Raw genomic sequence first — 26,478 nt, forward strand, 5'->3', positions numbered from 1 at the left:
CATCACAACAAGCTTTGTCCACACCCTTGAGTATGAGTAGATCTGCCAAGTAAGACTTGTTAGCAATGCTAGTTGAAGACACTTCTTGTGTCATGACACTGACTTGAATATATTGCAGCACATGCCTATACCCATCATGTACTCAGGGCAATGTTGAATTCCTGCAGGAATGCTGTATTTGAGGTATAGGGCACGGCTAGTTCACACATACCCGGTGATCTCACTGCCTATCTGGGACACAGGCTCAACATGACCATTTATCAAATGTCCCTCTGTGTAAGTTTTGAAGGATTCACTGATCATACATTTTTTAACATGTCTATACTTGAATGGTCATAGGCAACACACATCTGTGTGACTTTAGTGTTTTTATTCACATGTGCATTCACATTGGTTGAAGACTGGACCAAAACTTTGTCAAACAACCCCCAAATGTTATAGATGCCTAGTGGAGGGCCAGACTGAGTCCTTTGAGTGTAACAAATCCAGAGACATGTTGAGAAAGTGGCGGAGTTCAGTCAGCCGGCTAATAGCAGTATCATTGGGAACAATGTCAACATTGGCAGTCCTTATTGAAGACCAAGGTAAGTGTAGCAGAGTCATTCATAGGACAGTGGAAGCTGGTGTTCCGAGGCATGATGGTAAGCACAGATCCAAGTAGAAACTGTCCATTTGGCCCAGATGAATGCTAGTAATGTGGATTCATCCACATCTTCCTCCTCTGATGTGTCATGTGCCTCCCGTGTGTGTGATGGTGTATTGGCTTGGGCACTGTGAGGCTGTGACACATCAGGGGGGTAAGCGGTGGATGTGGAAGTAGCAGCAGCATTCATCTGTACAAAATGATGAGGTATCACTGCAGTGACGATAAGCTGCAGCGCTTGCAAGACTCCAGTAACATCTCTGTGGTATGCATCCATGGCTCCTAGTGTGAGGCCTGTATCCACTCCATGTTCTCCATGATCTTTCTTATTTCATGCAACTCCTTGGTGACATCGCTGGAGCCACCTTGTCTGGACAGTTGTTCTTGTCTTTGAGTCAGTACTCCAGCAATGTCAGCCATGGAGAGCTGGAGAGCATGGAGTTGACTGTGGGTGCCTGTGATGGACTCTAGGTGGTCCCTAATAGGACTGAGACAACCACGGACCCCATCTAGTTTGACCGCCAGGCTGTCAAACCTCACCTTCACCTAACCAGCAATCTCCTGCTGGACCTCCACCGCACGAGGTTGAAATGTTAGAAATGGGTCCTCAAGGTCATTGGAGACAGCTGTGGTGGTAGGTGCTTGCTGCTGGGTGTTTTGTGCAGGGTGTTGAGCTTCAACAACGCTGCTGGATGTCCCCGCTTCCAGAGATGGGCTGCCAACGGAGTTGAGCATCTCTTGGAAGGTGTCTTGGCCAATGGTTGAGATGTCTTCATATTCATCAGTGAAGAGTGGTATAGAAGGTGATGTTTCTCCTTCTGCAATGTAAAGGGGAGCTGCTGTTGTATGTGTGTCTCAAGTATGGTAATGCACAATGTAGTACACATGGAAAGATCAAAAGCCTTGGGAATGAAGTTTTCCTATATATTTGCATGTTAGGGATCAGGATTTTCCTTGCATACATTTCTTACTAGCCTCCTATTGTCTTCACCCTTGTGAGTATAGGGCAGCGTGTTTTTCTATGGGTGTTGCAGTGTGGACAAACACCACAACATCCATTACCCTCACCGTTCCCACCATGTAAAGTGTGTTTGTGTGCCTTTGTTACTGTCAGGGCCATCAAACCACGAGTACTTAGGAAATCATCATTCAGGGTTAGGATATTACGAAATAATGTCCTAAAGAAGCGCAGTCCTCTCAGTTCACACAGAGATCAAATGATTCCCAAGATGGCTGCCGAGATTGGATCGCCAGAACAGCAGGTTAGCGCTCTAGCAGCGCTTGACAATCACGATGTTACAGGTGCGCGGCCGTTACAACGGCGCACTTCATCAAGTTACTGAGGAGATTAGGTCGTGCTTCAGAGACGCGTCGCGAAGTTAGTCAGGGAATTAATTCGTCGCGTTCTAAGCACTAGCAAAGTCGAAGCTGTATCCTGAGAGAAGAAGTTATCGAGCAATAGAAGTTTCCAAGTAAGACTGTTCCATTTTTAGCATAATAATTGCTGTTGAAGAAAAGAAGTACTTTAGTTTTTGGTTCCAGTATTTCATCTCGTGCTACAGAATGTAAAGCTTGACATCCTAGAGAAACTCAGCTCCAGCCTAGGAAAATATAGCGCTAGAATACAAGACTGAAGAAGCATATTAGGGCTGAGAGTTCAGAGTAGACAAGGAGTTTTCCCGGTAGAAGGAGAGTTTGCAGATACATTGTTTCATAGACACACTGAGCAACAACGTCCTTACCCAAACAGAATCCAGTAGAAGATTGCAACTAGGGTCAAGAGGGTAAGGAGCCCACCTCCCCTAGAAGAAGATTACAAGAGCTTAGAAAGGTAGTGGGGGGAAGTCAGAATTGCAGTAACATTGTTCCATATTTAGTTGCAGCAACAACTAAGAGATTACAAGATAGAAAACAAAAGAAAGAAGAGGAGCATTGGTCACAAAAGGATAGGGTAGGTACTCTGAGGGAGAATTCATAGTACGCACATAAGACACCAGAGAAAAGAGGCACCAAGAGTATAACAATCCTTTTCTTTTTTTAGAGAAGATAACACCTATCCTGTCCACCAGAAAATAGATGGGCGATCAACCGAAGAACCGAGGAGGTTGAAAAGTGGCTGTCTCTTCTCTGTCCAATTCCCCTTTCCCCCTCCAGAGTTCCTCGGTGTCATCGCATACTAAGGGCGTTGAGCACTGGGAAGGCTGGGAGTGGCATTGGGAACTTTCGACATTCTGCTCCCGAGCGTGAAGAACTTGGCACCCTGACAGAGTGAAGTGCCCACGTAATTGTTCGCACCTGAGCAGAATGGCGGAAGGATTAGACCTAAAAAAGTTAGGAGATATCCTGGAAGGTATTCAGAGGGAGTTGGGTTTAGTGAGAGAAGAGAATAGGGAGTTGAAGAAAGAAACTACCGACTTAACATTTAAGATGAATAGTATAGCGTCTGGTCCTAGATTTTCCGCATTTTCAGAAGAGAGTTCCAGAGATGCACCAGACTCCCAACCAAAGGTCACCACACAAGTCATTCACTCCCTGTCCCCTGTAATACCTCTGGCGTCGCCAGAGCGTTTCAGTGGAGACCCCCAAAAGGCGCAGGTGTTTTTGACACAATGTACGTTACATTTTATGTGTCGTCCGGCACTTTTCCCCGATGCGCAGTCTCGTGTGGCCTTTATTCTGTCTTATTTAAGTGGAGACGCCGCGTCATGGTCTATGCCCTTGGTGACCAGCAATGCTCCGATCTTGTATGACATAGATGAATTTAAAAAAGAATTCCTCCGAATTTTCGACAGAAGAAGAGTCTCCCAGGCAACAGATAACGAATTATTGGAAATAAAACAAGGCAATCGAGATTTGGTGGCATATTTAGCTCAGTTCAACAAATTGGTGGTGGAGACAGATTGGCCGGAGAACAAGAGAGCAGCAGTGTTCTACCGTGGGTTGAGAGACGAATTAAAGGATGCCTTAGCACAAGTACCAAACAGGCCTGCAGAGATTTCAGCATTAATAGACCTAGTCTTAGAAATCGATTTTCGCCAGAGTGAGAGGAGAGGAGAGGAGAGAGAAGACGAGATTATCGCCCCAGTGTGGCCAGATTCGATCGTGTGAGAACCGAAGGCAGTAAAGATAATGATTCAACTCGTGGGAGTGAACCAATGCAAATAGGAACCATCCGAGGTCCGCTCTCTAAAGAGGAGAAGGAAAGACGGAGGGCAAACAAGCAGTGTCTTTATTGCGGCGCTTCTGGACATTTTGTCCGGGATTGTCCTAAGAGGCCAAAACTGAAGACGTCGGAAAACGCCTTGCACCACCAGTAAGTGGAGTTGGACTGGTGGTTGCTAATTCAGAAACAGCTCCAACCAAACACACCTTGGCAAACACCTTACAGTCGGCTGCCCCACATATGGTAATGATGATGACGTTAAGGTTTCGAGGAAGAACTTTAAAGCAAGTGACGGTCATGATGGATTCGGGGGCGACAGGCAACTTCTGTGATTTAAAATTTGCTGAGAAGATTGGATTAAAAGCAATCATGAAGGAGAAAAGCGAGGCAGTTAGAGCGGTCGATGGAACTAATCTTTCGTCAGGGCCCATAGTGAGTCATACGGAACCAGTGGAATTGGAATCTGAGGAAGGTCATCGAGAAAGTTTACAATTTAATTTAATTGATGCTCCACAATTCCAATTGATTCTGGGGCTACCATGGCTCACTGAACACAACCCTACCATCGATTGGGCTGCGCGTACAGTAACTCTAAACTCTAAATACTGTCAAGAAAACTGTTATCACGACCCTCAACCTTATCAAGTAAAGACGCCGGCTTTTCATTTGAGTGAAAAAGAATCCGCACTCTGTGTGATAAACACCATTGAACTGCCTGAGGAATACATTGAATACGAGAAGGTTTTCAGTGAAGCAGAGGCTGAGAAGCTACCCCCACATAGGGGCTACGATTGTAAAATTGAACTAGAGCCAGGAAGCAATCTCCCTTGCAGCAGAATTTATGCTTTGACTGAGCGGGAAGATGAACACTTGAAGAAATATTTACAGAAGTATTTAGAAAATGGATTTGTCAGACCATCACAATCTCCAGTCTCTTCTCCACTTTTTTTTATCCCGAAGAAGAATGGAGAATTGAGAACGTGTATAGACTACAGGGCAATAAATCGGGTAACTGTTAAGAATCGTTATCCATTGCCATTAATCTCTGTGCTGTTGGACCAGGTAAAGGAAGCTAAGATCTACACCAAACTAGATTTACGAGGGGCGTATCATTTGGTCCGAATACGTGAAGGAGAAGAATGGAAAACAGCATTCAGAACCAAGCACGGGCTTTTTGAATATCAAGTAATGCCCTATGGTTTGTGTAACGCCCCAGCTGCCTTCCAGCATTTCATTAATGATGTATTAAAAGAATTCATTGATCGAAACGCCATCGTGTACATTGATGACATTCTCATCCACTCGAACACAGTAGAAGAACACACAGAGCACGTGAAGAAGATCTTGCAGAAACTACAGGAAAACAGTTTGTTTGTCAAATTGGAGAAATGCGCCTTCAGTGTTTACTCGGTGGAGTTTTTGGGGTTTGTGCTAGCACCTAGCGGAGTGACCATGGATGAGAACAAGATTAAGGCAGTGCTGGAATGGGAGTCTCCTAAAAATGTAAAGGATGTGCAGAGCTTCATTGGATTTGCGAATTTTTATAGGAGATTCATTCCAAACTTTTCTCAGAAACTGATTCCAATGACTAGATTACTCAAGAAGGGAGTTGATTTTGAATGGTCCTTGGAAGCAGATGAAGCATTTAATCAGCTAAAAGAAGACTTCACCACAGCACCAATATTACTTCATCCAGATCCATCAGAGCCATTTTTTGTGGAAACTGATGCCTCCAATTGGGCATTGGGAGGTGTGTTGTCGCAAAGACACAAAAGCACAGGACAACTGCATCCAGTAGCCTATCGTTCCAGGAAATTAACAGCAGCGGAAGCCAACTACACCATTACCGAGAAAGAGCTGTTAGCTATTAAGGATGCGTTCAAGGAATGGAGGCATTACCTGATGGGGGCAAGGCATGTTGTGACCGTATATACCGACCATCGAAACCTAAAGTTTCTAAAGTCAGCCAGAACTTTAACCCCCAGACAATTACGCTGGTCCTTATACTTTGCGGATTATGATTTTGTCATTACCTATCGTCCTGGTTCACAAAATGGTAAGGCCGATGCCTTGTCCCGAAGAGGAACAGGAGAGTTTTCAGAAGAAGTCAAGTTACAGACCATCCTACCAGCAGAAAAGATAATTGGGGCTGTTTTGAGTGAGTCGCCAGAAGAACAAGATCCGGTATCAATGACTATGGTAGAAATGGAGAGTTGGGTCGCAGAAGATCCAGAGCGGGAGATACGAGGAGGTTTACCATATCATCAAGGAGCACTTTACCTGCCAACCCGTGAAATGCAGCAGAAAGCTTTGAAAGAAAGTCATGATGACATATTGGCTGGGCATAAGGGCATTGCAAAGACTGAAGACTTGGTGAGACGGCGTTTCTGGTGGCCCAGCATCGCCAAAGATGTGAGACAGTATGTAACCACTTGTGAGACTTGCGCTAGGGGAAAGTCGGAGCGGCTTGCGCCTAAGGGGTTACTTCACCCATTGCCAACCCCCCCTCACCCGTGGCACACAATAACTTTGGATCTCATAGTTGATTTACCATCTAGTAAGGGGTATGACACAATTTTGGTGTGTGTAGACGCATTTACTAAGATGGCTCACTTCATACCTCTAAAAGGGGTTCCCACATCAGCAACCTTGGCACAGGCTTTTAGTCAGAACATAGTTCGGGCCCATGGTATCCCTAAGGTTTTGATATCAGACAGAGGTTCCCAATTTTTATCCCACTTCTGGAGAGCCTTTACACAAAAGTTGGGTATTGATACTAGGTATACCACCAGCTATCACCCAGAAACCGATGGCCAAACCGAGCGAACCAATCAGGAACTAGAGCAGTACCTAAGGTTGTGTTTGTTAGACCAAGAAGGTGATTGGCCGGATTACTTGTGGGCAGCAGAGTTTGCCCATAACAATGCAAAAAATATGTCCACCGGTTACTCACCTTTCTATCTGAACACAGGGAGGCATCCCCATCAATCTTTAAGCTTTCAAGATGTAGACGTTCCCGCGGTAACTGATTTGGTAGAACATCTAACACGAGTACATAAATCAGCCACAGACAATTTAACCAAAGCAAAGGCCAGTTATAAATTCTATGCAGATAGGAAAAGACGAAAGGAACCAGATTTACAGGCAGGGGATAAGGTTTGGTTAAACACGAAGAACCTAAGACTCAAGGGAGTGAGGAAATTTCAGCCTAGATTTGTAGGCCCTTATTTGATTGAGAAGAAGCTAAGTTCGGTTAATTATCAGCTTCAATTGCCTAAAGGCTTACGGGTTCACCCCGTATTTCATGTCTCTCTATTAAAAAAGGTTTCAGATGCCTTAAGAGTAAAAAGACCCCCGAAACCCATCCAAACCGAGCAGGGAGAAGAATTTGAGGTACATCAGGTATTAGATGCTAAGGTACGAAAGGGTCAATTGTATTATTTGTTGGATTGGAAGAACTATGGGCCTGAGGAAAGATCCTGGGAGCCATCCTCTAATGTTCATGCACCTCATTTGATTAAGGAGTTTCATAGAAGATTTCCAAATAAACCCAAACAGGGAGGAAGCTCTTTGAGAGGGGGTACTGTCAGGGCCATCAAACCACGAGTACTTAGGAAATCATCATTCAGGGTTAGGATATTACGAAATAATGTCCTAAAGAAGCGCAGTCCTCTCAGTTCACACAGAGATCAAATGATTCCCAAGATGGCTGCCGAGATTGGATCGCCACAACAGCAGGTTAGCGCTCTAGCAGCGCTTGACAATCACGATGTTACAGGTGCGCGGCCGTTACAACGGCGCACTTCATCAAGTTACTGAGGAGATTAGGTCGTGCTTCAGAGACGCGTCGCGAAGTTAGTCAGGGAATTAATTCGTCGCGTTCTAAGCACTAGCAAAGTCGAAGCTGTATCCTGAGAGAAGAAGTTATCGAGCAATAGAAGTTTCCAAGTAAGACTGTTCCATTTTTAGCATAATAATTGCTGTTGAAGAAAAGAAGTACTTTAGTTTTTGGTTCCAGTATTTCATCTCGTGCTACAGAATGTAAAGCTTGACATCCTAGAGAAACTCAGCTCCAGCCTAGGAAAATATAGCGCTAGAATACAAGACTGAAGAAGCATATTAGGGCTGAGAGTTCAGAGTAGACAAGGAGTTTTCCCGGTAGAAGGAGAGTTTATAGATACATTGTTTGATAGACACACTGAGCAACAACGTCCTTACCCAAACAGAATCCAGTAGAAGATTGCAACTAGGGTCAAGAGGGTAAGGAGCCCACCTCCCCTAGAAGAAGATTACAAGAGCTTAGAAAGGTAGTGGGGGGAAGTCAGAATTGCAGTAACATTGTTCCATATTTAGTTGCAGCAACAACTAAGAGATTACAAGATAGAAAACAAAAGAAAGAAGAGGAGCATTGGTCACAAAAGGATAGGGTAGGTACTCTGAGGGAGAATTCATAGTACGCACATAAGACACCAGAGAAAAGAGGCACCAAGAGTATAACAATCCTTTTCTTTTTTTAGAGAAGATAACACCTATCCTGTCCACCAGAAAATAGATGGGCGATCAACCGAAGAACCGAGGAGGTTGAAAAGTGGCTGTCTCTTCTCTGTCCAATTCCCCTTTCCCCCTCCAGAGTTCCTCGGTGTCATCGCATACTAAGGGCGTTGAGCACTGGGAAGGCTGGGAGTGGCATTGGGAACTTTCGACATTCTGCTCCCGAGCGTGAAGAACTTGGCACCCTGACAGTTACATGGCAGTGGTTTACAGTGGCTTGTAAGTTATGGTAAGCCAATATCACCACCCCAACATCACAGCAAGTGAAATTGGCATGGGATGGGTGCTTAGAAATATGCCCTGCTGATGGACACATAAATGATACATGCAGTTCTGCTCAGGCTGATTGGATGCCTTTGTTTGTGTAAGGATGTTTACAGACATGACTGCCTATGCATTTGTTCACTGCTACTGTTGACTTTCCCCAAGGACTGGTTTCACAGCATGTCAATGAGTAATGGCCATATCACACCAGGACTGTGATTTCTGTACAATACTGTTAAAAATATGACACATGCAGATAGTTGGATGTGGATGAGTGCATTTTGACGTATCAGGTGAAGGTTACATGTAGCAAATTGACATGCATTGGTGCAACATTATGAATCTTGCTCAGTGTCATACTTCACTTGACATGCACCTTGACAGGGACTGTATGGTTCTGTGAGCATGGCACACATACAACACATGTTTTATTTTTGATGGGACTCATTCCTGATTTGCAGAATCTTTACACTGTGCTTTTGGATGCATTTCCCTTCCTCCAGTATGTTGAATTTGGACAATATGGAATATGCTCCTTTAAGGGACAAGGGTGTGTATTTTTAATGCATGGGCGATGAATGTGTTTAGACTACAGAGACTCACAACATGCTTTGTCAATTTGGGAACACAGGACTGCATCTCATGAACACGCAAAGTGGCATATTGACTGGAGAGGTTGCAGAGTGTCGCATTGGCCTCCTAGGCTCAACACCATGCTCAGCCAAATTGTCAACACAGGGCTGCATCTCATTGACAACAATATGATGCAGCCCCATGAACCTCTGTGGCGTACGTTTGCAGGCCAACACCGATGCCGGCTCACATGTACAATTGTGCAGGATTACCTGTGTTGTGTGGAAGATTATGGATGTGCAGTAAAGTCCCCCTTCATGCACATGTACAATCTTGAACACTACTCAGACACCCCTGCACAATGGTGCATGTGTTCCAGCATCAGTGTTGGCCTGCGAACTTATGGATCATCAGGATCTCATTTTCCTGCTGGCTGAACCTGGTTTTCCTCTACCTCTTCCCCTGGACCCCTGGCTAGTCCTCCTGGCTGTTTGAGAGGTTAGGTGGGCTGCTCTCTCTTGCATTACTGGGTCCAGCTTCCTCCATGTTTATTCTGGGCTTTTTTGTGTGTTTGGGCACTTTGCGGGCTTTTTGTGGTTTATTTTTCCCGCAAAACGTGTAAAAAGTGGCGTCATGCTGATTAGCATGCGTTTTTTGTCCGTTGACTGGCTGGCCATCACTTTTTTCACGTTGGCGGCAAGATTTTTATCACCATACCACATATCTTAACATGGGCAATTCCCGCTGTGATGAGAAGCTATCGCCATGTAGTTACGTATTGTAAATATGTCGGTACCATGGCAATAGTTGTCAGCGGTACACAGCGGTAAGAAAATTGCCGCTAACTGTCGTTATCGTCAGTTAGGGTCAATTATTGTACATATACCCCAAAGTGTCTTAGAGCACACATTGAACACCCTCAAGTTTTGCTTCACTGTCGAGATCCCACAGGAGCGGTGCTACAATGATTCCAAAATTAGTGTGAAAAATAATCCTTGCCTATTTCATGGTGCACAATATAACTTTGCAGCAGGGCAACTCTGCACTCCTAGCAAACGCCCTCCTTCTTCACAATGTTCGCAGTCTCTCCGCCCTGACACTGGTGAGCTAAAGCCACACGGCCATCACAATCAACTGTAACACGTTATATCAGTGACTTTGACTTTTCTGGCTAAGTCGGCTAATAGAACTTCCTTGATTTTTCTTGACTCTCTTGAAGTGGTGGACGATCAGAAGTAACGTTAGTCCTGCATCTGGTAAACCCAGTGAACATCTATCAGGACACCCCTGCCTTTAACCCCAGAGCACCTCTTTCCTTTAAATTTGACATGTGGAGTGCCACTTTCAGCACATTTACTTTATTACTTTGCTATGGAAAAGGACACTTCCCTTACTAGGCAGATGCTTGCTGATAGGCCAGGATGAGAATATTCTTCAATGATGCAGATAGTACTACTAATATGAAGTCATCATCAATACCTTTAATTTGTGGATACCATTCTGCATGGGCAAGTGTCCAATCCATGCTGGGTCTTAATGTTCTCTCTCTATCTGTCTGTCTGTCTGTCTGTCTGTCTGTCTGTCTGTCTGTCTGTCTGTCTGTCTGTCTGTCTGTCTGTCTGTCTGTCTGTCTGTCTGTCTGTCTGTCTGTCTATCTATCTATCTATCTATCTATCTATCTATCTATCTATCTATCTATCTATCTATCTATCTATCTATCTATCTATCTATCTATCTATCTATCTCTCTCTCTCTCTCTCTATCTCTCTCTCTATCTATCTATCTCTATCTCTCTCTATCTCTCTCTCTCTATCTCTCTCTCTCTCTCTCTCTCTCTCTCTCTCTCTTTCTCTCTCTCTCTTGTTGTCTCTGAGAAGCAATGCCTCCCAAGGTTTGTGGCAAACAAAGCACCCACCTCTCCAAAACTCCAGAAAAAAACATGGGTGCCGATCACGATCCGGCAAAAACCGGGTACGAACCGTCGGACGGAGCATAATCTCCGTCCGACGCGTACCCGGTCGTCAATTTTTACAAACAAGGAATTACGATTCGCACGGGTACACCAGTACCGTACGAATCGTAAAAAAGCCCGACCGACCAAAAAAAACCTACCAATGCGATCCGGAAAAGCGCCGACCTGACGTCGGGACGCTCGCAGCCAGCCATTCACGACCCAGGAATCAAGATTCGCACCGACGTCACCCCGCACGGCGAATATTTTGCGGCAGCCAAAAACTGCCGGGAAATCAGGACGACGCGAACAAGGACCACCAGTACGCGACGGATAGACGACGACGCGAACAAGGAGGACCAGTACGCGATGGACACACAGGACCACGCGACCAAGGAGGACCCGTACACGACAGGACGACGCGATCAAGGAGGACCCGTACGCGACAGGACAACGCGATCAAGGAGTACCAGTACGCGACGGACAGACATGGACCCGAACCTACGAGTCATCCCTGCCCTCATAGCAGTCCACCTCCTCTACAGGTTACGACGCAGACGCCGCAGAAGGTCAGAATAACTAAGGGAGGGGGGAAAGTGGGGTGGGGTGGGGTGGCAGGACCAGGGCAGGCCACAAAACAACCACATAAGTCACACACCACACATGGCCTGGACATACCTGACTCCCATGCCCTGGTCACCACGAGGGGGTGGGGGCGTGTCCTGATAAGCCAGCGACCGCCACAACGGAAGTCCGTCACCACGCGAACCGGCAACACAACCAGACAGGTACGTCCCGTACCCACGCCTGAAGAGCGTGGGTACGAGTCGGACCACGCCCACACACGTCACCCCAACAATGGCGGGACGGATCGCACCCACGTGGCAAAGGCCTGGGTATGGGCCGCACAAGCATCACATAGCGTGGGGACGTATATGTACGGACCCTACCCCCACCCCGTATGCAAGGAGCGCACCCCCCACCCCAACAGTGAATGTACGACCCGTACCCCCACCCGCGTATGCATGGAGCGTACCCCCACCCCAACAGTGTAAGTACGACCCGTACCCTCACCCGCGTATGCATGGAGCGTACCCCCCACCCCAACAGTGTAAGTACGACCCGTACCCTCACCCGCGAATGCAAGGAGCGTACCCCCCACCCCAACAGTGTAAGTACGACCCGTACCCCCACCCGCGTATGCATGGAGCGTACCCCCCATGCCAACAGTGTAAGTACGACTCGAACCCTCACCCGCGTATGCATGGAGCGTACCCTCCATGCCAACAGTGTAAGTACGACTCGAACCCTCACCCGCGGACGTACGGACCGTACCCCCACCCCCACCAGTGTAAGTACGACTCCTACCCCCACCCGCGGACTCACGGACCGTACCCCCACCCCAACAGTGTAAGTACGACCCGTACCCCCACCCGCGTATGCATGGAGCGTACCCCCCAGCCCAACAGTGTAAGTACGACCCGTACCCTCACCCGCGTATGCAAGGAGCGTACCCCCAGCCCAACAGTGTAAGTACGACCCGTACCCCCACCCGCGTATGCATGGAGCGTACCCCCAGCCCAACAGTGTAAGTACGACCCGTACCCCCACCCGCGTATGCATGGAGCGTACCCCCCAGCCCAACAGTGTAAGTACGACCCGTACCCCCACCCGCGTATGCATGGAGCGTACCCCCCAGCCCAACAGTGTAAGTACGACCCGTACCCCCACCCGCGTATGCATGGAGCGTACCCCCCATGCCAACAGTGTAAGTACGACTCGAACCCTCACCCGCGTATGCATGGAGCGTACCCTCCATGCCAACAGTGTAAGTACGACTCGAACCCTCACCCGCGGACGTATGGACCGTACCCCCACCCCCACCAGTGTAAGTACGACTCCTACCCCCACCCGCGGACTCACGGACCGTACCCCCACCCCAACAGTGTAAGTACGACCCGTACCCCCACCCGCGTATGCAAGGAGTGTACCCCCCAGCCCAACAGTGTAAGTACGACCCGTACCCTCACCCGCGTATGCAAGGAGCATACCCCACACCCCAACAGTGTAAGTACGACCCGTACCCTCACCCGCGTATGCATGGAGCGTACCCCCACCACACCAGTGTAAGTAGACTCGTACCCTCACCTCGAATGCATTGAGCGTACCCCCACCGTGTATGTTCCAAGCGTACATATCCTGAAATCGGAGGTGTGTGTGCAGAGTCCACCCAGCAGTGCCCTGAGACAGGAGGGGTGGGTGTGGAGTCCTCCCAGCAGTGCCCAGAGACAGGAGGGGTGTGTGCAGAGTCCTCCCAGCAGTGCCCTGAGACAGGAGGGGTGGGTGCCTATCACTAACAGCAGTGCCCTGAGCCAGGAGGGGTGTGTGCAGAGTCCTCCCAGCAGTGCCCTGAGACAGGAGGGGTGGGTGCCTATCACTCCCAGCAGTGCCCTGAGACAGGAGGGGTGGGTGTGGAGTCCTCCCAGCAGTGCCCTGAGACAGGAGGGGTGGGTGCCTATCACTCCCAGCAGTGCCCTGAGACAGGAGGGGTGGGTGCCTATCACTAACAGCAGTGCCCTGAGCCAGGAGGGGTGTGTGCAGAGTCCTCCCAGCAGTGCCCTGAGACAGGAGGGGTGGGTGCCTATCACTAACAGCAGTGCCCTGAGCCAGGAGGGGTGTGTGCAGAGTCCTCCCAGCAGTGCCCTGAGACAGGAGGGGTGGGTGTGGAGTCCTCCCAGCAGTGCCCTGAGACAGGAGGGGTGGGTGTGGAGTCCTCCCAGCAGTGCCCTGAGACAGGAGGGGTGTGTGCAGAGTCCTCCCAGCAGTGCCCTGAGACAGGAGGGGTGGGTGCCTATCACTAACAGCAGTGCCCTGAGCCAGGAGGGGTGTGTGCAGAGTCCTCCCAGCAGTGCCCTGAGACAGGAGGGGTGGGTGCCTATCACTCCCAGCAGTGCCCTGAGACAGGAGGGGTGTAACACATGTGTGTGAGGCCAGAATTATCCACATGCATACTGGCTACAAGGGAACATGTCCCCATGAACTCATGTCAACAGACTCCACACACAAGTACATTGATCACCAAGGATGCCACGATTGTTGCAGGTGGAGACATGGCCCTGCATGCATGGCCAAAGTAGAAGGGCTCCGTCACACACACAGCTCATGTAGACACAGCTCTGCGCTAAACATTGGGAACACCCTGCAGGGAAGAAAGCTGGGTACACAGAGGAAGGAATACACCCTGGGACAAGTGCACCATGCAGTAACTGCTTACATGAACAAAGAAAGTTAGCCAACACCTTGTGATGGCACACAGATCCCTGGGTCCCACCAATGAGCAGTACACTACTACATATCCCACACACCCAAACCCTTACACACCACCCAAAACCATGTAGCAGCCCCACCAACACCAATACCAGCATAGCAGTAGTGTGATAATGAAAACAAAATTAAGCTTTATTCAGCATGAGCACAATGTCCGTGGATCGCAGGCAGTTCAATCTTCACAAAGCCCATAGGGCAGTCAATGATTCTCAGCTTGATGGGGGACACAGTGGGATGCGTGTCCCCTACCTTGCCTGCACAGTCAAATGGCATCGTCTTCCACACTGGTGAGGGCATCAGGGGGGGGGAAGCAACAGGCACCGCAGGGACATCAGGGCAAAGGGGCGGCGTTGTGGGTGCAGGGATGGAGGACTCCACCACAGGGGGTGGGTCAGTGCCAAAGGCGGAGGCCAGGATGGCACTACACACCTTTGCAAGGTCCTCCAGGGAGTCCCCTGCACCCGAAGGGACCTCAGGCCCCAAGGAGGGGGGGGGGTCAGAGGGATGGGTCGCAGCGCCACCGGGGGAGGGTGGAGACAGGGGGGGAGACTCAACCACCCTGACCGGGGACCTCCTTGACCGCTTGCGTGGTGGTGTAACTGTGGGGCTCAGGGACAGAGCGGCCATGAAGGAGTCCTTGGGGGAGATGTGGCCAGGAGAGCTGAGGGGAGGGGATTTGGAGGGAGTGGACTGGGTGGAATGCGGACTCCCACTATGGCTGCGTGTCACACGTTTTCCCCCCGACCCAGTGGGTGTGCCTACCTCACCCTGTGTGTGCGTGTCAGGAGGAGTGCGGTGGACCTTCCCTGCTGGTGTGGTGCCCGTGTCCGTTGATGTGGGTGCATGCCGACGTCTGGGTGTACGTGGGACAGGCATGGGAGTGGGAAGTGTGGATGGGGCAGGGGTAGGTGGGGGGAGGTCGCGCTGCAGGAGACCCACTGCTGCAGTCAGTGTGGAGTCTATGGACCTCAGCAAGTTGCGTTGGTCAGCCTGCGATGAATGAATGCCCTTCAAGAAAGCCTCGATGTTGGTGAGGGTTTTGCCGTGGGCATGGAGGACATTAAGGATCGCAGCCTGACCAACCTGCAGTTGCCGCTGGATGTCCACAGACTCTGCATTGGCGGCAGCAGTGGAGACAGGGGCAGGGGGTGCGGTGCCTGGCAGGAAGGAGACATGCTGTGACCAGGCACGCTGGGAAGGGACACGAGCAAGTGGGAGGCGGCTGGTGGGAACTGAGGGGGCGGTGCGAGGTGTTGTTCCGCTGTCAGCTGCTGGTGCAGCCACCGCCCACTCGGAGACATCCTCCTCGGACCTGTCAGCTTCGTATTCTGACGTGCCAGTCGACAGGTCCTCGGCCGCACTATCCTCCACCTCTGTCCCACTCGATGTGCCAGCCCCGATGTCACGGCTGGCACTGGTGCTCGGTCCCTCCACCTTGCCTGTGTCCATGTCTCCCTCTGTGTCCCCCGACGATGCTGTGGGCAGGGTGGAGAGACAGAAATTAATCAGACAGCTGTACACATCAGTCACATGAGTCCAATCGACATAGGTAACACTGCATAGCCTGAAAAGGAAGATCCCTAACATCTACTAAACAAGGTACCGATGTAGGGCATGAAACACACAGTTGGTTGAGCCACCATGCCACTGAAATACCATGGAGAGCATGAGACAATAGCTAAACACAGGAAACGGAGTCTGACATAGCACCCAGGCCCTGGGGACAATCCAGCACTGCATCTGCACCACACAGCGTTGGCGAAAATACCGATGACCAGGGACCATATCCATGAACTTGAGACACATGCTGCATAGGTAATGCTGAAAACATGCCCAACATGACTCGGTCACTGCACATTGCGTGTGTGTCCAGAAACATCACACACTGCCCAGACACAGCAAGTAGAAATCAGGATTTGACACATAGGCATTGCCCGCCCCAACAAGACCCTACACGAGGCAAATGGTTGAGACACAGGTGGCACCAACATCTCATAGCCTGGGTGATACACACAGGGGCAGGCAAAAAGCAAGATTGGACGCCAAACAGCCAAGGTGCGCCTGTACAAATAATGAGGTACCAGTGCCCATCCTCAGATGAGTATAACAAGACACACAGGCACTGGCAACTGTGAGTATGAAGAAGGACAATCAGGTCAGGCTGCACAGTGGACACCTGTACAAAATAGCACGTCTATATACATGGTGACAGGGGACAATGGCACAGAGCACAACCTACGCTGTAGACACTGAGATTGTCCACGTTTATGATGACACATACACCACTGAGGAAAAGGTGCCCCAGGGGACAGTAGTGGGCACGCAACTACATGCTACTGAATGGTAATGACTGCAACACACGTCACCATCCCTGCACTATGTGTATCGCACACTCATGCACATCATGTCACAGGCCACTACATAGGACATGCGCGCTGTAAGGCATGACACATGAGAGACCAACTCCCATGTCTGGAGTCAGCATCAGTGCCAACTGACATGGAACCCACATGCAGTGAACTTGACAGTGCACAGGCAAGGTCCCACAACCTGTTACACACCACCCCCACACATGATGCTACAGTCATTGTTCTCGTGGACAAAGCGCCAGCCTACATTACCTTGTGAAGGAGTGACTACACACAGACCAGGGAACACATTGCAAGGAGGGGAAGGGTGGCAGGGGCGCAGCGCTATACTGGGGCAAACAGGATCTGCACAGCACCTTTAAACCCTGCCAGTGAATTCATGCTACTGTGCCCTTACAAATGCCGGTGACACACAACAAACACACATGTACCTACCCCCTTCCGGCTGCTGCATCGCCTGTAAGCGCCTCTCCAGGTCTGGAAAGACCACCGGCAGCACACGCCTGTGGAGGTGGCTCAGACAGCGGCGGCCGCGGTTCTTGTGGCTCTCAGGTGAGTCCCCCAGCAGGAGCCGTGCAATCCTCCGCGTCCAGCACCGGATATCCTGCCAGCGTTTCCTCACCTGGGGCAGGCTCCGCCTCCGACCATCCACACCCCTCACGGCACTGACGGCGGTCAGCCAGATCTGCTCCTTGGCAGTGGCGCCTACCTGTGAGGAGGAACAAGTGACACCACATCAATACACCAGCCACATGTCACAGAGAGACATATGGGTACAAATTAGCTGGTTACAACAAGGCATGTCATGCAGCCAACGCATTGCACCTTTGTCATAGGGACATCATCCCCTGGTGAGGGAAAAAGCAGTACGTGCCACAGTGGGTACACAGGTGGAATGATGGCAATGTCACAATCAATGATCAAGGCTCACACTGTGCATCCTGTCTCAGGGCACTGCTGTGAGTGATAGGCCCCCACCCCTCCTGTCTCAGGGCACTGCTGTGAGTGATAGGCCCCCACCCCTCCTGTCTCAGGGCACTGCTGTGAGTGATAGGCCCCCACCCCTCCTGTCTCAGGGCACTGCTGGGAGGACTCTGCACACACCCCTCCTGGCTCAGGGCACTGCTGGGAGGACTCCACACCCACCCCTCCTGTCTCAGGGCACTGCTGTGAGTGATAGGCCCCCACCCCTCCTGTCTCAGGGCACTGCTGGGAGACATCAGGCACCCCCCCCTGGGACCCCCCCGACAGTACATGGCATGTGTGTTACACCTGGACACAATGGCAGAAGTCACAGTCACAACATAGGGACAGTCTGTGGCAGTGGCCTATGCACTCACCTGATACCCTGGTCGCCCATACAGCATGGAGTACTGTGGGAGGATCACATCCAGCAGAGCCATGTTCTCCTCCAGGGTGAATGGCTGTGTCCTCTCCACAGCCCTTGACATGGTTCCAGGGAATCAGTAGCAGCAGCTGGGTCGACGAATGCAAAGATGTGCAGGCAAGTACTCCCTCATGGGACCTGGCTGCCTTATATGTACCCTTCTGCCCAGTCTCATGCACAGGAGTACAGAGTGATTGGTCACTCACATTTGCATCCTATGTTTCCACCAATCCCTTCAAACCTAGCAGTCTGTGGGTTCTCTATCGGTTTCATTCTCCTGCATGATGTCAGCCCCACAAACACATTGCAACAAAGTAGAATAATTCCAACTGACTTCTGCTGTGCACCTTCCAGAACAATTTCGAAATTTGAACTTGGTCTCCATGACAACCAGCATGCATGTAGGCCTTAATACTTGTCCCCTATGTAATTTGGAGCATCACACACAGGTACGGTGCGTTTCGGGGCCCTAGGGCACCCCAAATGCATGGCAACGGCCCGTACATGCATGCCTACGTTCACTATCACTATGGGTCTGCACGCGTATGCGTACAAGTAGTGGTACAGCCCGTACACTCGCATGTACGCTCACTATCACTACGAGTACGCATACGCGTGCAGACCCATAGTGATAGTGAGCGTAGATGCGTGTGTACGGTCCGTACCACTACGGGTACGCATACGCGTGCAGACCCATAGTGATAGTGAGCGTAGATGCGTGTGTACGGTCCGTACCACTACGAGTACGCATACGCGTGCTGACCCATAGTGATAGTGAGCGTAGATGCGTGTGTACGGCCCTATCACTATGGGTCTGCACGCGTATGCGTACCCGTAGTGGTACGGACCGTACACACGCATCTACGCTCACTATCACTATGGGTCTGCACGCGTATGCGTACCCGTAGTGGTACGGACCGTACACACGCATCTACGCTCACTATCACTATGGGTCTGCACGCGTATGCGTACTCGTAGTGGTACGGACCGTACAAATGCCTGTACGCTCGCCATCACGATGGGTATACATACGGCAGCACTCCCACAGTGATTTGGGAACATACACAGGCCCTCTTAGCAGCAGTACGGCGGTTTTTACACATCACAGTGGTGATAGGCGACACACAGGTAGGAATAGGGCGGACATACTTGTCCATGGATGGACATACTTGTCCATGGATGGACATACTTGTCCAGGAATGGACATCAAGGCATTGTCTGTGCATTACTACATGTGTGGGGCACAGGTGTGACAGGCTGTGATGTGGAACATGCCTCCTGAGTGGAGAAGGCACCAGATGTATGATGAGATGTGTATAGGTGTACTGTGTGACGGTGCAATGTGTGCCAGGCATGCCCTTGACTCCTTTGACATGTGTGCATGTCGGACTGCGCACTTGGGGTGAGCGTCACTGGCATGGCACGGACACCAACACACGGAAGTGTCCCATGATGCCCGGTACAGGGGTCATGACACATGACTTGTCACTACCCACAGTGCACAATGTGACTATGTCATTCATGTGTCCGGGATTTCCATCAGGTTGATGTTGTAGCACCCTCAAAAGCTGCAGCCGTTGCAGCAACCAACATGTGTCTGTGTGTAGATTGTCATTGCACACTGTCCCGCACACCATGCCACATGTGTTATCGGATGTGAGGTGCACATGTATGCATGGGACACGGAGTAGCGTGACAAGGCCATGTCAGCATCCTCACAAGGAATGTGTGGTGAGTCATGACATGTGCACCTTCATGGCAAGGTGTGTGGGCAGGCCTAGTGTAATGTCATGTGACCTGTGGCTCCGGTGTTCCGCAACCAGTCTCTGCAATCGGCATCCCACTTCTGCTGATGTGTGGGTGTATGTCACTCCTGTCTTCCGTCGGGCTGTTCACTTGCACTGGGACACAGCTATTCCCATGGCGTGGCATGGGGAGGTTCTCTATCTCCGTGTGTAGCTGGGTCTTGGAAGGAGTGTCACCTTGCATCCATACGTGTCCTGGGCATGTAGCACATACCTCACTCCCTATGTAGCATGTGTGTATTGCCAGATTTACATGTGCTCAGTAGACATGAGTTGTTGTCGTAGTGCACTCACTCTTCCTTGTCACTTCCAAATTACTGCAGAGCGCCGCCTCTTGCCCGAAGAATTCCAGACTTGGCTGCCATGCAGGAGAATGACAGGATCCGGCTCTACCGCTTCACCCAACCGTTGATCCTGGAGCTGACGGCGAGACTGGCACCACACCTGCAACCGCAGCACAGGTATCCTACGGCACTGACACCCCAGCTGAAGGTAATGGCTGCCCTACATTTTCTTGCCACGGGTACCTTCCAAAATACCATAGCTGATGTTGGTGGCATGTCCCAGAGCATGTTCAGCGGTGTGCTACATGATTTCTTGGAGGCCATGTTGATTCACCTGGATGACTTCATCAAGTTCCCAACCCCTGAACAGATGACTGAGGTCAAGCGTGGATTCTATGCCCTGGGAGGGATGCCCCATGTCATTGGGTCCATAGATGGGACACATGTAGGTTTGGTACCACCACACGCACAGGAGGTGGCGTACCGCAATCGGAAGCACTACCACTCCATCAATGCCCTTGTGGTGTGTCTGTCCAATATGGTGATTTCACATGTCTGTGCTCGTTTCCCAGGATCAGCACACGATGCCTACATCATGAGGCGTAGCGGGATGCCTGATATGATGATGCAGCTGCGCAACGAACGGGCATGTGTTGTTGGTGGGTACAGTCTGTCTGTCCTGTATTCTGTATAGCCGACCAGCACGACCGCTTCACCAGTTCTAACGATGTCCATGTGCTTCCCATGTAGGGGACGCTGGCTATCCCAACATGCCTTGGCTGCTGACACCTCTCCGCAACCCCATCACGCCGGCCCAGCTCCGCTACAACACCGCCCATGGCCGGACAAGGCGAGTGATAGAGAGGACGTTTGGCATGCTGAAGAGCCGATTCAGGTGCCTCCACAAGACGGGCGGCGCACTCCCATATGCCCCGGCGAAGGTCTGCAAGATCTTCATGGTCTGCTGCATGCTGCACAACATGGCAGTTGAAAGAGCTGTGCCACTCATCCTGAATCAACATGACGAGGACCATCCACCCGTGGAGGACGAAGGGCTTGGCAATGGGGCTAGTGATGTGGAGGATGTGGAGCCGCAAGAGGACATCCGGACTCGGCTCATACGCGACTTCTTTGCTTAGTGGTGAGTACCAGTGTCTGAGTGTGCACGCATTGGTCCCCGTGTGGCATGCGTTGTGATGTGTGTCTCCACCTGCATGTATGGCACGTGGGTCAGAGGTGTGTGTGGGTGTGTCACTGGAGTGATGGTGGCAGTGATGGTAGTATTTCCCCAGTCATAATTGTGACCTGGCATGTTGTCATCCATACATGTGTCGAGTAAATGCACATGCAAGTGGCTGTGCTTTTTGTGGCTGACTTCTTGTGTGTCTATCTTCCCCAGGTACCTGCGCATGCCGTTTGCTGGTTGCATTGTTGTGGCACTGCTATTCCTCATGGACATGACATCGTGGGCTGACTCAGCGTTACAGGCACGGACACGTTTGGAAGTCTCCATGGGGTAAGGGATGCATCAGGGGTGTATTGGGTTTGGCAGTTGTTCACGATGTATGCACACTGCCCCTGTCGATGTTTGGTTCCTCTGCAGCCATGTAGCATCACCATGGGACACGACATGCAGCTGTGTACACCTGAATAGATGGTCTGACTTGTTGACAGTCATCAGTGATGGGATAGTGGATTGTGATGATGGCATCAATGTGTGTGACACTGCCCTCGGACACATACGGTTAGCATTGGCTTGACATGGTGTGGGACTTCCACATCAGCGGATCTATGGTGTATGGCAGGCTCTCCGTGTGCAGCTGTGGGTATTTAGCTGTTAGCCGACGCTTGTGTGCCAGTACCATGGCTATCACGCATTTGTGCTGCAGAAGGGGGGTGCCAGTGTTGGACCCACATGTCACTCCACATGATGTGTTCATCTGTACTTCGAGTTGCCTCTGCAAACCCGAATACATGACTAATAAAGGTGTCCCTATGCCTCCAAGGTGCCTCTTCTCAGTCAATGCTGGTGTGTTGGCACGGTGCATCCTGCATGTCTGGCATGGTATTCCCTGATTGTGGCTATGTGTCAATGTGTCGAGTCGCAAGATGCAAGCTGTGTGTGTGGGCTGAGACTGTGTATTGGGCATGATGTCCATGACTGCGTGGGTATTGTGACATGTGCCATCCCCATGCATCCAACGTTGGCCAGGCCCCCATTCTCTGCATCCACCGGACTCAAGCTTGCAGGACATGGTTATGCCACCTGTCTACACATACCTGGGTGCCACCCAGGACACTGGACTGGATCCCTGACCTCTGCGCATGACTGTTGGTGTACTCAATGTGTGTGTCAGCACGGTTGTTCGGCCACCCCCTCAGCTGGTTGTGCCCATCACGGGTGTGTATGGTGCTCCATGTCTGTCTTGCCTAATAAACTGTGACCCATGTGTCCTGTGCCAGACTCAGGCCCCAGGGTGTGGATGGTTGAAGAGAAAAGATGACTCAGGCATGTTTAGACTTTACAAGACACATGTTAGGTAATAATGCTACCAGCAGGCATCTACTCTTCATAGTGTGATTTATTATTGGGGGGGGGGGGGCAAAGTGAGGGGCTTTCCGGGATTAGGGAATCCAAAGTTCAGTAGGGGAGTTGGTGTCCTTGCCATTGGAAATCCTCAGAGTCCATGCCACAGTCTTTGTCAACATTGGTCAGCCAGTGACCAGCAGGGCCATGTGGCAGAGAATGTCTCTTGATGCTGTGATGCTGTTGCTCCAGTGGGCCAGGTGCCAGGCCAGGTGTCCTGGGAGATGGTGATGTAGCAGCCACCCTCACGGTCCTTTCCGTGGACGACCCGGCCTCCTGCGGGGAACCTCACCAGCAGGCCGTGACGACGTCTGTGATGCTCCGTCGGATGTTTCCTCCTCCTCCTCCTGATCCCCCCCTGTGGGTGGTGATGTTCTCCGCCTTCTGGCACAGGGAGGGTCGGCCATGGTGTCGGCCATCCGACGGAGTGTAGCGTGAATCCCCTGGAATGCCGTCACTTGCTCAGCCTGTCTGTCCTCCATCCTCCGTTGGTGTACCAGTAGACAGGCAATTAGCTCCGCATGTTGCTGGGCCTGCTGGGCCTTGATCCCCTCGAGGACGGACACAACCTGGGCCATGCCCGTGGTGTCCTGCCGGTATGAGTCCAGGATGTTACGGACATGGGAAAATACCGGATCCCCAGCCAACTGGTCAGGCTCGCGCCTCCGCCGTCCTCCACTCCCACCACCCCTGCCCACTTGCGCCTGGCCTGCACTTGTGGGCACATGGGGTCTCCGGGACCCCTGAGGGGTGGCATTGGCGTTGTCGCCTGCCTCCTCCTGGGTGCCCGGGACACCGTGTCCCTCCTGGCGAGCCTGGCTGCATTGTGGTGTTGGGGCAGGGATCCTGGTTGTCTCCTGGGATGTGGCAGGAGTGGGGGTGGTGGTTGGCACAGTTGTACCTGACGCAGGTGCTGCAGGTGGTTGGACACCAGAGGGGCCAGGTCGGTCGGGGTCATCCGCAGAGTGGTGAGAGTGGTCGCTGCCGGTGGGATCGGGCTCCTGCAGATCCGGGTCCTGTGAGTGTTCCCCCCCAGTGTTGGGGGGTGCACCACGACGTTGACCTGTGTGTGAGAGAGACAATGTTAATTTTGGTCCATGCAACATCCATGTTTCATCATTTCCAAAGTTGGCACATTTCCTCTTGGAATTAGGATCTGTCTTGCATTCCACTCACAGTGCACTTGTGCATGGGTGTGTCCCTTGGGCACCACTTTGGCCCCTTTAACTATGTGTGGCACAGTCTTACTTGCTGCGTCAAGTGTGACTGCAGTCAGCAGTGGAGTGGGCAGGTGTGGCGAGCCATGCATTGGTGCCTTCCGTGTAGCACTGTACATGCGCACATGGAGGGGATCCACACACTTATATGATCCAGGTAGCTGTCCTTGTTCCCGTGTACAGGTTGTGACATGGCCTTGTGTTTTGCCATGGTGAAGAGGGGGGGTTCTGGCACTGGCCACCCTTGTCTACATGCACGCAGTCTACCTGCTGACGAGCAGACATTCACACACGCAACACGGCTGATTAGCTCTCCCTGTGTCTTGCTCCCTCTGTGTCCCCCTCTCCCTCCCTCCGTGTGTCAGCCTCCTCCCTCTGTCCGTCTCCCTCCCTCTCTGTCCCCCTCTCCCTCCATCTCTGTCCCCCTCTACCTCCCTCTCTGTCCCCCTCTCCCTCCCTCTCTGTCCCCCTCTCCCTCCCTCTCTGTCCCCCTCTCCCTCCATCTCTGTCCCCCTCTCCCTCCCTCTCTGTCCCCCTCTCCCTCCCTCTCTGTCCCCCTCTCCCTCCCTCCGTGTGTCACCCTCTGTCACCTCGGCCCTGCTTCCTGGGCACACACTGTTAGCAGATCTTTGAGTGGCCCTTGGCTTGTTGATGTGAGTTTGTTTCTGATCTCCAGGCACCCATTGGGTGTGATGTGTGTCTGTGCGCTGCTGCTGTGGTGGTGTGTGCTCTTACTCTTTCACAATGTTGGCTGTTCATTAGCTGCTGTAATGTGCAAAACAGTGCCTTCACCCCCATGTGTTGATGCAAGGCGTCCGCCATTTGCTGGCAAGTCATTCCTGTGTTGGGACACAGTGTTTGTCTGGCTGTGACCTAGGCCATATGGGTAGAGTGAATTGTTGTCTGCTTCTGAGTTGCACTATGTGCTTTTTTGGGCCCAGCCTCCCGCCATTCGGGTTACCGTGTCATGTGTTGTTGTCTTCTGTGGCCTGTGACTTGACATTGTCCAGCTGGGTGCATGGGGCATGGTGGCAGCAGTGGCATGTGCGTGCTCATGGAGTGTGGTTGAGTCATGCGATGGCTTGTGGTGGTTGCGTGCCTGTTAGTGATGTTGGTTGTGGATGCCGTTCCCCCCATGTGAGGTGCGTTGTTTGTGTACTCCCCCGGGTCTCGGAGTCCTTCTAATCCTTCGACTGCCTCCACCGGCAGTATGGCCATCACCCTCTCCTCCCAGGGATGGTAGTGTACGGGTCTGCGGGAGGGCCCTCCTCCGGTGGCGTTGGCCTGGTCGTGTTCATCCTGCCTCTTGGCTCGGACCCTCCTCCGCAGATCGTACCACCTGTTCTGGCATTCCTGCCTGGTCCGTCTGGTGTCCGCAACAGCATTCACAGCATCGACGATGGTCTGCCACATGGCTGTTTTTGCTGCCTGGCTGGTGTTTCTGACCAATGTTCCAAAGATCTGTGGCTCGACTCTGAGGATTTGATCAACAAGAACCTCCAACTCTCGGTTACTGAACTTTGGATTCTTGGTAGTGGGCATGATGAGGGGTGTGGATGGTGGGGGTGGTGTGTGGATGGTTGTGGGTGTGTGGGTGTGGTTGTGCAGGTGCGTGTGTGTGTGAATGTGATGAGGGTGTGTTTGTGAAGGTGGTTGTGTGAAGGTGTGCAAGTGTAAGGTGTAGTAAAGGTTGAGGTCTGGTGCTGTGGGTTGTCTGTGGGGTCTGGCAGCAGTGGGTCTGTTGCAAAGGCTCATGGTTTGTGTGTGTGGGCCCTTTTTATTGGTCCATTGGTGGGTGTGGCTGTGTTTGAATTGTGGGTGGGTTGGTTATAAGGAGTGGTGGTGTATTGGGCCTCTGTTTGTTTTTGGCAGTTGCAGGTCAGTGAAGGTGTTGTTTTGTTGTTTTTTGGCCATGTTTAGTGGCTTTGTGCCATTCGAATGGTGTATTGTTGTGTTGTTTTGTTTTGTCCTGGTTGTGTCCGTGCGTTTTGAGCGTGTGTACGGTGTGTACATGGGCCATTTGGTTGTACGGTGCTGTCCTTGTGTGTGGCTTGGTACGACTCGTACATGCGGTTGTGATGTTGGGGCCTGGGGTGCGCTCCGTAGTTAGGAGGTTGTGTTGGGGGTAGGACTCGAACGTACTGGGATGTACATACACGGTGGTTCGACACGTACAGGGGTGGGGGTAGGACTCGAACGTACTGGGGTGTGGGTTCACGGTGGTACGACACGTACTGGGGTGGGGGTACGACTGGAACGTACTGGGGTGTAGGTACACGGGAGGTATGACACGTACTGGGGTGGAGGTACGACTGGAACGTACTGGGGTGTAGGTACACGGGGGGTATGACACGTAC

Source organism: Triturus cristatus, chromosome 5_2, assembly GCF_964204655.1.
Source record: "Triturus cristatus chromosome 5_2, aTriCri1.1, whole genome shotgun sequence".
NCBI lineage: Eukaryota > Metazoa > Chordata > Amphibia > Caudata > Salamandridae > Triturus > Triturus cristatus.